Genomic DNA, 10,554 nt, shown 5'->3' on the forward strand with positions numbered 1-10,554 from the left:
CGCCGCCCCGCCGCCGCCGCTTCCCGCGCCGGGGCCCCGGGGCCGCCAGCAACCGCTGCCGCCGGCCGTACGGGGGCTCCGTCGTGCCGGCCGCGGGGCCCGGCGCCCACCGCCCGGCCCTCGCCTCGCCCGGCCCCTCGCTCCGCCGCGGCCCGGCGGCTCCGGAGCGCGGCCGGCGGGGAAGGAGGCCGCGGGCTGTGCGCGGCTGCGGCGGCGGCGGCAGGAACTGATGTCAGGCGGGGCGGTGCCAAGGCCGGCGGTCGGGTTGGGACGCCGGCGCCGCGCCCGCGCCCGCGCCCGTAGAGCCGGGACACCGGAGACGCCGTCGGCCCGCAGACCCAGGTCCCCCGGCCTTTCTTAGAGACCCTGGAGGCCCTCCTCCGCTCCGCTCGGGGCCCCAGGAGGCCCCCTCGGACCCCGGGGATCTGGACACCTCGCCTCCCGGAGACCCCCACGGCCCAGACTCCATCGGTAGCGTCCCCTTCCTTAGCCCCGAGGTTCCCGAGATCTCTCAATGCTCAGACTCCGGCTCTCAGGCCCCTTGGCTTCTGGCAGCGCAGAGACCCCCTCCCGGAGCTGCCCACAGACCCCGGCCGACTGGTCCCCACCGGCCAGCCTGGCCCTCACCAGCCCAGAGGACCCGGTCACTCCACTCCTCGGTACCCCTCCCCACCTCCAAAACACACCCTCTTCGCCTCACCTTCATCTTCAGTCCTGATGCCCCTGCCAGTTCTCACCCTGATCCCACTTCTAAAGCTGGTCCACATATCCTGAGGGCCCCCCACTGCCTCAGCCCTGAAACCCACCCTAACAATTCCTCCTCTCCCCACACAGCACTCTTCCCAAATTTCACCATGTTTTGCAGCCACTTATACTTAAGGTTCTCAGTCTCCTACCTGGCTCACTTACTCATTTGGTTCCCAAATAAGTATATTCCTGATACATCCATTAGTCCCTCCTTTCTATTCCTTTTTTTTTTTTTTTGTCAATATATATCATTGTATTTATTTTTTCCGCTTTTTAAAAGTTGAGATATAGTCATACAACATATTAGTTTCAGGTGCATGACATGATTCAATATATGTATATATTGTAAAATGATCGTCATCCTTTTTATTCTTAAGATACCCCAATTCTGGGCTTCCCTGGTGGTGCAGTGGTTAAGAATCCACCTGCCAATGCAAGGGACACGGGTTTGAGCCCTGGCCGGGGAAGATTCCACATGCCACAGAGCAACTAAGCCCGTGCACCACAACTACTGAGCCCACGTGCCACAACTACTGAAGCCCATGTGCCTAGAGCCCGTGCTCAGCAACAAGAAAAAACACTGCAGTGAGAAGCCCACGCACTGCAACTACTGAAGCCCGTGCGCCTAGAGCCTGTGGTCCGCAATGAAGCTCTTCGCAACTAGAGAAAGCCCATGCACAGCAACAAAGACTCAATGCAGCCATAAATAAATAAGTGAATAAATAAAATTTATTAAAAGATACCCCAATTCTCAGCTATAGGTCCCCAGTTTCTCCTCTGTGCAGGCTACCCTTCCCTCAGCCTCCCAGACCCAGTCACCCTAGCACAGATCTGAAACACCGATCGTACAGCTTATCCTAGATGGACCCCACCTTATACACACCAGAAAGATACCTCCCCATCCCTCAGTTTCCCAGGAAAGACCCAAGATGGTAGTAGATATTTTTTGTTTTTATGTGACTGGATAAGGGGACAAAAGTATGTGTCAGGAAAAGGAAGGAGAAACAGATTGCTGCATTCTATTACCACCCAGGATCAGGATCAAGGACAAGAGTTCTTAGTACCAACGATGATGATAATGATGTGTTGAGTATTGACTATGTGCCATGAACTGAACTAAGTGCTTTCCATACATTTGTCTCATGTATCCTCAAATAACAATTCTTGGGACTTCCCTGCTGGTCCATTGGTTAAGACTCCATGCTCCCAATGCAGGGGCCCTGGGTTCGATCCCTGGTCAGGGAACTAGATTCCACATGCTGCAACTGAGAGCCCACATGCCATAACTAAAGATCCGGCTCAGTCAAATAAATAAATAGATAAATATTTTTAAAAAACACTCAAATAACTATTCTTGTACCTATGGATAAACTGAGGGGTGAGGGTAATTTGCCTAAAATCATACAGCAAATTGTGGAGCCCAGAAACAATTTGTACCCTTTTCTGAGCCAAGGATCCCTTTACATTTCTTCGTACTATTCTAAGAGGTAACCCTATAGGGACTTGGTCTAACTCTTTAGGGAAACATTCAAAGTTAGTTGCAGACATCTTGACTGTTCACGCCTAAATATTTCAACACACAACCTACAACTCTCCAGAACAATGCTGTTCTTTTGCAGATCCACAATACCGTTGTCACACTCATAAAACTTACTAAATCCCTGTCATCTAATAGACAGTCTGTATTCAAATTCCCAAAAATGTCTTTGATACTGTCGTCCCCCGTGATTTAATCACTGCTCACAGGCTGATTTCTTTTAACATGTCTATTGCATATAATACGGGCCCAAACCAAAATTATTTCATTTTGCTTTTTTTTTTTAACTTTCTAAAAATTATTATTTATATACTTAGTTGCACCAGGTCTTAGTTGTGGCAGGCAGGCTCCTTAGTTGCGGAATGCATGTGGGATCTAGTTCCCTGACGAGGGGTTGAACACGGGCCCCCTGCATTGGGAGTGCAGAGTCTTATCCACTTTGCCACCAGGGAGGTCCCCAGGGTATTTTCTTAATAATACTGAGTTCAGGGGACTTCCCTAGTGGTCCAGTGGGTAAGACTCCATGCTCCCAATGCAGGGGGCCCGGGTTCAATCCCTGGACAGGGAACTAGATCCCACACGCACGCCGCAACTAAGAGTCCACATGCCGCAACTAAGAGTCCACATGCCGCAACTAAGAAGCCTGCATGCCACGACTAAGAAGCCCACATGTCACAAATAAGACCCGGCACAGCCAAAATAAATAATTAAAAAAGTAATAATATTACCGAGTTCAGGAAAATAGGAGATAACACCCTCTGTGGAGCCAGGCAGAGGGCAGAAGGACAGGTGGGGATTGAGGCTGCAGTCACTGGACAGGTAGAGAAAAGGCTGAAGGCAAAGGACACATTACTTTGAATTCGGAAAGAAATAGCCTGGTGTCCAAAGGTGTTTGTGGCAAGCAGGAGGAAAGCCAGCTTGAATGACCAGTTGGTCTAACAGCTTTGGTGCACTCCCTTCCCACTCCACCCAGACAGGGTGCCTACAGGCCCCAACTTATCTGATGCAACTCCAGCTTCTGAGAATCCATTCAACCCAAAGTGGAACAAACTAACTTCGCGATTCCTCCCTGCTGTTAATAGTGAGCCATCTTCTGGGCAGCATCTTCTGCTGGTCACCACCTTCCTATAAATGACTTGTGCACAAGACAGCTTCAACAGGTGTTATTATCACTTGTGATTAACAGGTGTGATGCAAGATGGTGGCATTTCTGCCATGTTGTTTCTATCTTGACGCATTGGGGGATGGTCAGATTCAACTTTTTACAACATTCAGGAGGAACCTATGGTCTCACTACCTAGCAAATTCCAAAGGTTTGCATAGGTATGTGAGTGGGTGGGAGAAGTGAGGTATATTTTAGTCTCACAAGACTTCTTGCAGGGAAGGGGAGGGGGCCCAGTGTGTGTGTTCATGTGCAGATAATTGCCCCAGGCCCAGAGCGCAAATATGGAATCCATCCCTGCCTATCAAAAATAAGAAAAGGACGGGACTTCCCTGGTAGTGCAGTGGTTAAGAATCCGTCTGCCAATGCAGGGGACACGGGTTCGAGCCCTGGTCCAGGAAGGTCCCACATGCCGTGGAGCAACAAAGCCCGTGCGCCGCAACTACTGAGCCTGCACTCTAGAGCCCGCGAGCCACAACTACTGAGCCTGCATGCTGCAACTACTGAAGCCCGCGAGCCTAGAGCCCGTGCTCTGAAACAAGAGAAGGCACCACAGTGAGAAGCCCGAGCACCGCAATGAAGAGTAGCCCCGGCTCACCGCAACTAGAGAAAGCCTGCGCGCAGCACCAAAGAACCAACACAGACAAAAATTAAATAAATAAATAAATAAACAAGAAAAAGAAAGAGAAAAAAACAGAGTGCCCATCAATCTGGGTATTGGGAGTCATTAAGTTCAAAATTGAAACCTATTCATTTATTGCACAAGACTTTGCTGGTCATGTGGAGAGTGCATGAGACTCTGAGGCATCAAGAGCCTTGACTGAGTCACTCTAGGGCCTCGGACAAATCTGTCTTAGTTTCCAAACCAGTGACACAGGGAAAATGATCTTTCTTTTTTTGAAATATTGTCTGCACCTAAGTCTCCTACGGCTGAACACCGTCAGATGAAGTAAGAAGTAGGGAAGGCAGGTGAGGTCGTAAAACTAACACAGACCTACCTGGCCCACCAGGTTGCCTCTACTCTTCTTTCCAAAGGTGTGTACTGCCACAGAGAGGAAAAAAATAAGAACAAATTCCGGCAACTTCCTCTTAAAAGATAATTGGAGGACTTCCCTGGTGGCGCAGTGGTTAAGAATCCACCTGCCAATGCAGGGGACACAGGTTCGATCCGTGGTCCGGGAAGATCCCACATGCCGCGGAGCAACTAAGCCCGTGCACCACAACTACTGAGCTTGTGCTCTAGAGCCCGCGAGCCACAACTACTGAAGCCCACATGCCTAGGGCCCGTGCTTCACAACAAGAGAAGCCACCACAATGAGAAGCCCGTGCACTGCAGTGAAGACTAGCCTCTAAGAGCCACAACTAGAAAAAGCCCACGTGCAGCAACAAAGACCCAACGCAGCCAAAAAAAAAAAAAAAAAAAAAAAAAAAAAAAAAAAATAGACTAATTCCTCCCCTCCCCCCAACTCAAGACAAATATATTTATAGTTCCAGAGGAGGGAGTAAATATTTCCTTGGCCGTCAGCCTTGTGAAGCTGCTCTCCATCTGAGAAGGGGAGGGAGGAGGGGCTGATTGTACAAAACAGCAATGGTCCAGGTTCCCACACCTTAACTCCGGCACCTGCAAGTGCCAACAATCTGTAACTCCAGGACTGTGGAAACCAAAACAAGGCAGCTTTAATCTAGGGGATTTTATTTTAAAATGTTGAACATCTGGGAATTCCCTGGTGGGCCAGTGGTTAGGACTCAGTGCTTTCACTGCCATGGGCCTGGCTTTTATCCCTGGTCGGGGAGCAAAGATCCCTCAAGACGTGAGGCACGGCCAAAAAAAAAAAAAAATGTTGAACATCCAGTTCCTTCCTCCTTATTGTCCAGCCAGCAAGATGGGTTGGTGAAAATTGGGATATCATTCAACCTCCCTGCTTCAAAGGTTCCAACAGCTTCCTGTCAGAGCATTTAGAATGACATTCAAACTCTTCTCTGGCCTCCGAGGCCAGAGCTGATCTGGTTCAGCTTCTCTGCCTGACTCATCTCCTAATCTGTCCACTCGTGTGTGCCAGCTCCCACCAACCTTCTGTTTCTTACACAAGCTTGTGTGTTCACATCTGAGGGCCTCTGATGGGAAAGCTCTTCCCCAGGGCGGCAGAAGCCTCTAGCCGTTCACCAAAATCTGCTCGCTCCACAGTGACAGCACTGTAGCCAGGCAGTGCTAGACTGTATTTCCCAGCCTTCTTTGCAGCAGGCCTGGCTACCTTATCACGTTCTCGCCAATGGCATGTGAACAGACATAAAGTGATCCACTTCCAGCCTGGACTGCTAAGCCAGTGGGTATTCCTCCTCCATGCTGGCTCTTCCACCAGGCAGGGTGAAGCAAAGGGGGTGTCAGACTTACAAAATGAGAAGAGCCTGGTTCCCTGAATACTGCCTGGAGATCTATCAACCAGGAACACTTGTCTTAGACTATGTAGCATAGGCAAGATAAAAACTTTGTAATAAATTATTGAAATGTTTGGCCTCTTTGTTCCCTCAGCCTAGCCTAACACAGTGCACCCCAAATCCCTACCTGGCAGGAGCCTAGCCAGCCAGGTCTGTTTAAATGTTAGCTTCTCAGAAGACCTTTCTCCTTCATTACTCCACATTTAAGTGGCCTCTAATCCCTTACAGCACACCGACCTACTAAATTTTCATTGTAGAATGTATTACTATCTGCATTTTCTTGTCTGTTGTCAGTCTTCAGAGACTGCTAGAACGTAAGCGTCATGGGAATATGCACCTTTGCTTAGTTCATGCAATGCTGCATTCACAGCACCAACTCAGTGTCTGGCACGTGATACTCAATGTTTATTGAGTAGTATCTTCTGATTAATTTTTTAAAATAAATTTATTTATAAATTATTTATTGGCTGCGTTGGGTCTTCGTCGCTGCAGCGGGCTTTCGGCGAGCGGGGGCTACTTTGCGGTGTGTGGGCTTCTCATTGCGATGGCTTCTCTTGTTGCACAGTACAAGCTCTAGGCGCATGGGCTTCAGTAGTTGCAGCGTATGGGCTCAGTAGTTGTGGCTCACGGGCTCCAGAGCACAGGCTTAGTAGTTGTGGCACACGGGCTTAGTTACTCCACCGCATGTAGGATCTTCCTGGACCAGGGCTCGAATCCGTGTCCCCTGCACTGGCAGGCGGATTCTTAACCACTGAGCCACCAGGAAAGTCCCTGATTTAATTTTTAATTCAATAGGGATGTAGAAAAATTTTTAGCTGGCCTTAGAAGTAAAAGCACAGAAAGAGAACTAGAGCCAAATATAAGGCTGCTTCTCTTTACATCTGATTTGGGCCTTTTCTCTTCTAGGAAGACAATGGATGAGGAATTATGGCCCAAGTCTGTATAACCATTAGCAGAGAGGTGCTGTTTGCCAATGTCCAGATTAGTCTTAGATGTGGGTCTGATAAAAAGTACTGGCTCACATGGAAGCCTGCAAACTTACTAACCTCAGAATGTCATCCACCTTTTAAAAAGTTTTTATTGAAAAAAAATTATTTTTTGGCCGCACAACACAGCTTGCAGGATCTTAATTCTCCGACCGGCAATTGAACCCAGGCCCACGGCAGTAGTGCCGAGTCTTAACCACTGGACAGCCAGGGAATTGTCATCCGTCTTTTAAAATCCACGTTAAACTCAAGGTCAACAGTCATCCTGGGCTAGAACCCCTAAACATGAAAACTGACCTCAGTGACCTGGCTGGGTTTCAGGCAGTTTGTCACTCTACTTATGGGCCTTTGAGATGATAAACTGTGGAAGCATAACGCTGTTCACAGATTTATTACTTCAATACATATCTGAGGGCCTACTATGCACAAGGCAAAGTTCTAAGCACTGGGAGGTAGCAGTGAAAAGGAGACATAAATCCCTGCTCTCATGGAGCTTACACTTTAATGGGGGAGAAAGATAATAAATATGAGACAGAACTGAAATGCAGAGTATGGTAGGTAGTGTAGGTGTTAAGCAGAAAAATCAAGGGAAGTGACAAGTAGACAGAGAAGGCCTTACTGAGGTGGTATTTGAGTAGAGACCTAAAGGAAGTGAAAGAAAAACCCATGAAGCTGTTCGGGGAAAAGAACATTCCAGACCAAGGAAATAGCAAATACAAAGGCCCTGAAGAGAGAGAGCATGGCAAACTCAAGGAATATGGAGCTCAGGGTGGCTTAGCGAGTGAGGGGGAGGCAGGCAGGTGAAGGCAGAGAGGTACACAGGGGCCTTGGAGGCATTATAAGGGCTTTGGCTTTCACCCTGAGATGGGGGCCCATTGAGGGGTTTTAAGGAGAGGTGTAATCGGATTTAACAGAATCATGCTGGCTGTTGTGCTTAGAACATCATGCAGACAAGGGCAGGAGACTTAATGCGATAACCCAGGTAAGAGGTGATGGTGCCTTGACCACGGTTCTAGAAAGGATCAGATTTCGAATATACTTTGAAGTGGAGCCAGCAGGATTTAGGATGGGTTGACAGTAGTCGTGAAAGAAAGGAGTCATCATTTCAGTGAACAGCTGGAAGGGTGAAGCTGCCATTTACGTCTCCGGGAAAGACACAGAGGAGCAGGTTGGGGCAGGGAAGCATTTCTGGCTCAGGGAACTTCAACTTCAGCTATCTGTAGTTGAACAGGGAAGATGTTGGCTCTTAGTAACTGTCTAGGAGGAACCGAGCCACCCTCGCTCTAATTTTTTTTTTTTTTTTTAGGACAAAAATCCATAGATAAGGACTGGTATAGTTAGTTGGTTAATCCCATTAGAACACTAATAGTTCTGAACAGGGAAGCAGTTATCTGGTGACAGTTTAGCGCTTTTATGTAACACGGCAATATGTGCTGCTTAATTCACATTCTGAAATTTAGAACTATGTTCTTTTTTGAACACTTTTTTCCCATTTCTCTGTATTTCTATTTTTAAATGTATATCCTACTCTTTTGTTAAATTTTCCTCCTCCAAGCTGTAGATACACAGATTCCTGCCATAAACCCCCCAACGCATTTATTTCCCTGATACTTTTTAAACCTTTTTTTTTTTCTTCTTTAAATAAAGATGCAGTGAATTCCCCTTTCTCTGTGCCAAGGACCCGGAATTCTTTCCACCGATAACTAATGTCTCACAATTTCCTACCGCTCTATCAAGTACCAGAAATCTCATTTCAAGTGAACTGATTATCAAAAGATTGAGATCTGAACAACGGCAAAATAATTAGTACTTCTTACCTTCAACTAGAAGTAGGCTTTGCCCTCAGCATTCTTTTTATAAAGGCAAGGAAAGAAAACAGAACACGGGGGGATTTGTTCAAACTACTCCCTGTATATACAAGCTGATCCATGTACACTGGAAATCCTTTCAAATAAAGGCCCCACAGCACAAACTCATGCACAAAGCAGTAACTCCACACTAGTTAACATCCCAGGGTGTTTCCAACTTACTCACAAACCCCTATGACCACCCCAAAAGTCCCCTATTTTATACAGGGAAACTGAGGTACAGAAAGTTTAGGCAACTTACCCAAAGTCACACAGCTAGCAAGTGGCAAAGCTGGAATTCAAACCCGAGCAGCCTAGCTCTAGAGACTAGTCTGAACCACAATACCCTGTCACCAGTGTTGTTTCTATTGCTGTGCATCCACTGCTTGTGCAGTCACCAAATGCAGACATTTCACATCAGCAGATGGCCATGGCCTCCTGCAGTGTTTATCTGGAGGTGACTAATGGCTTGGAGATGCCCACTTCTTCTGGCATTTAGGTTCATGGCCACAAGTCACAGTGCCTGGGTATAAGTTATTTAAAGGGCAGGGAGACAGAGACAAGGACAAAAGCAACCAATCATCTCAATTTAAAAGAAACTGATCAAACAAGAGTTTATGATAAAAACTTTATTGTCTTAAATATCAAATTTTTTACACATCTCTTTTTCTTCAGAAAGTTCCTATTAAAAAAAAGAAAAAGAAAATAAAGTGTTTTGATTACTTAGGGCTGACTTACATTTCAGTACCTGACAAAAACTCAAACCCAAATGCATCTAGTTCACTCAGCTGCAGACAGGTCCTATGTCTAGCCCCTAAACCAATGGCACAATGCAACCAACTGTGGGATTCCTGAGTTTGGTTCCCTTAAGTTCTCAGAGTTTTCCCAACTCTCAAAACCAAAGCAGTATGGGAGTAAAAGAGCTACTGATTGGCAAGCCTATTTTGCCAACCAGCCTAGTTGTTCTTGTAAGATGCAGTAGCCTCAAAGCTTAAAGAAAAATCAGGAAAGCAATAAAAGTACGACTGCCAAGAACAAAGGGGAAAAGAGGGATTTTTTCTATTTGCTAAAATTTGCCAAATATGGCTACAAAACTGGTAAACAAACCTTACTTGAGTGCAAAGCCCATATGCCCAACTTGCCATGGAAATAAAATTTTGAATAAAAATGGGCAAGTCAATGTTCATTGTAAGCGCATAGTAAAAAAAAAGCAAATACATTGATCTGAGTATATCACCAGAACTATTTCAAAAGGATGATCAGGAGAATAGAGAATGGAAATATTATCATTCAGAGGGAAAGGTCTCAGATGGGAAGCATAAACTCAAAGCTGTGGGGCCTTCAGGGAAAGAAAAAGAAGTCTGGTTAGCATCAGGTAATCTCAGACCAAAGGAATCTAGAAACAAACTGATGTGACTGCCTCTGATAGGAAATTATAGAGGTCTACCTTTCTTTAAGTCACTGATGCATCATTCAGAGTTGTATGTAAAACAAACTCATGGTAAACAAAATAATTTATTAGTCATGCATCTTCCCAGGAAAAAAATATACCAGCATGCCCCTTCCCCAAGTCAGCTAATGAAAACCTTCCTATGGTACGTATTCAAAGAAATATAATTCTGTAAAAATTATTCTAATTTTGTATTCCACACCCCCACCCCAAGTCTTCTGTAGTTTGCTTAACTTTTTTTAGGTAAAAGAAATATCCTCTAACTCCTATGCCCTTACACCATTTTCTCTGTAGCTTTCATTCCCTAAGATTGTGCTCTGAAACTTATCTGCTATATCCTCTCACCTTTCACAGCCCCCAGAGGGTCTAGATTACCAATCACCGATACA

The 10,554-nt window shown here is 46.4% G+C and overlaps 1 protein-coding gene across 1 annotated transcript in view; it reads right to left on the reverse strand.

Annotated features, from left to right (window-relative positions):
• PLEKHM2 (pleckstrin homology and RUN domain containing M2) overlaps positions 1-181 on the reverse strand; it is a 38,691-nt gene extending 38,510 nt beyond the window's left edge. The window contains exon 1 of the mRNA XM_007459283.1: positions 3-181. The gene's annotated coding sequence lies outside the window, so the exon portion shown is untranslated. The remainder of the gene's footprint in view (positions 1-2) is intronic.
• Positions 182-10,554: the final 10,373 nt, after the last annotated feature.

This window comes from Lipotes vexillifer, unplaced genomic scaffold (assembly GCF_000442215.2).
Source record: "Lipotes vexillifer unplaced genomic scaffold, Lipotes_vexillifer_v1.1 scaffold496, whole genome shotgun sequence".
In the NCBI taxonomy this organism is placed as follows: domain Eukaryota; kingdom Metazoa; phylum Chordata; class Mammalia; order Artiodactyla; family Lipotidae; genus Lipotes; species Lipotes vexillifer.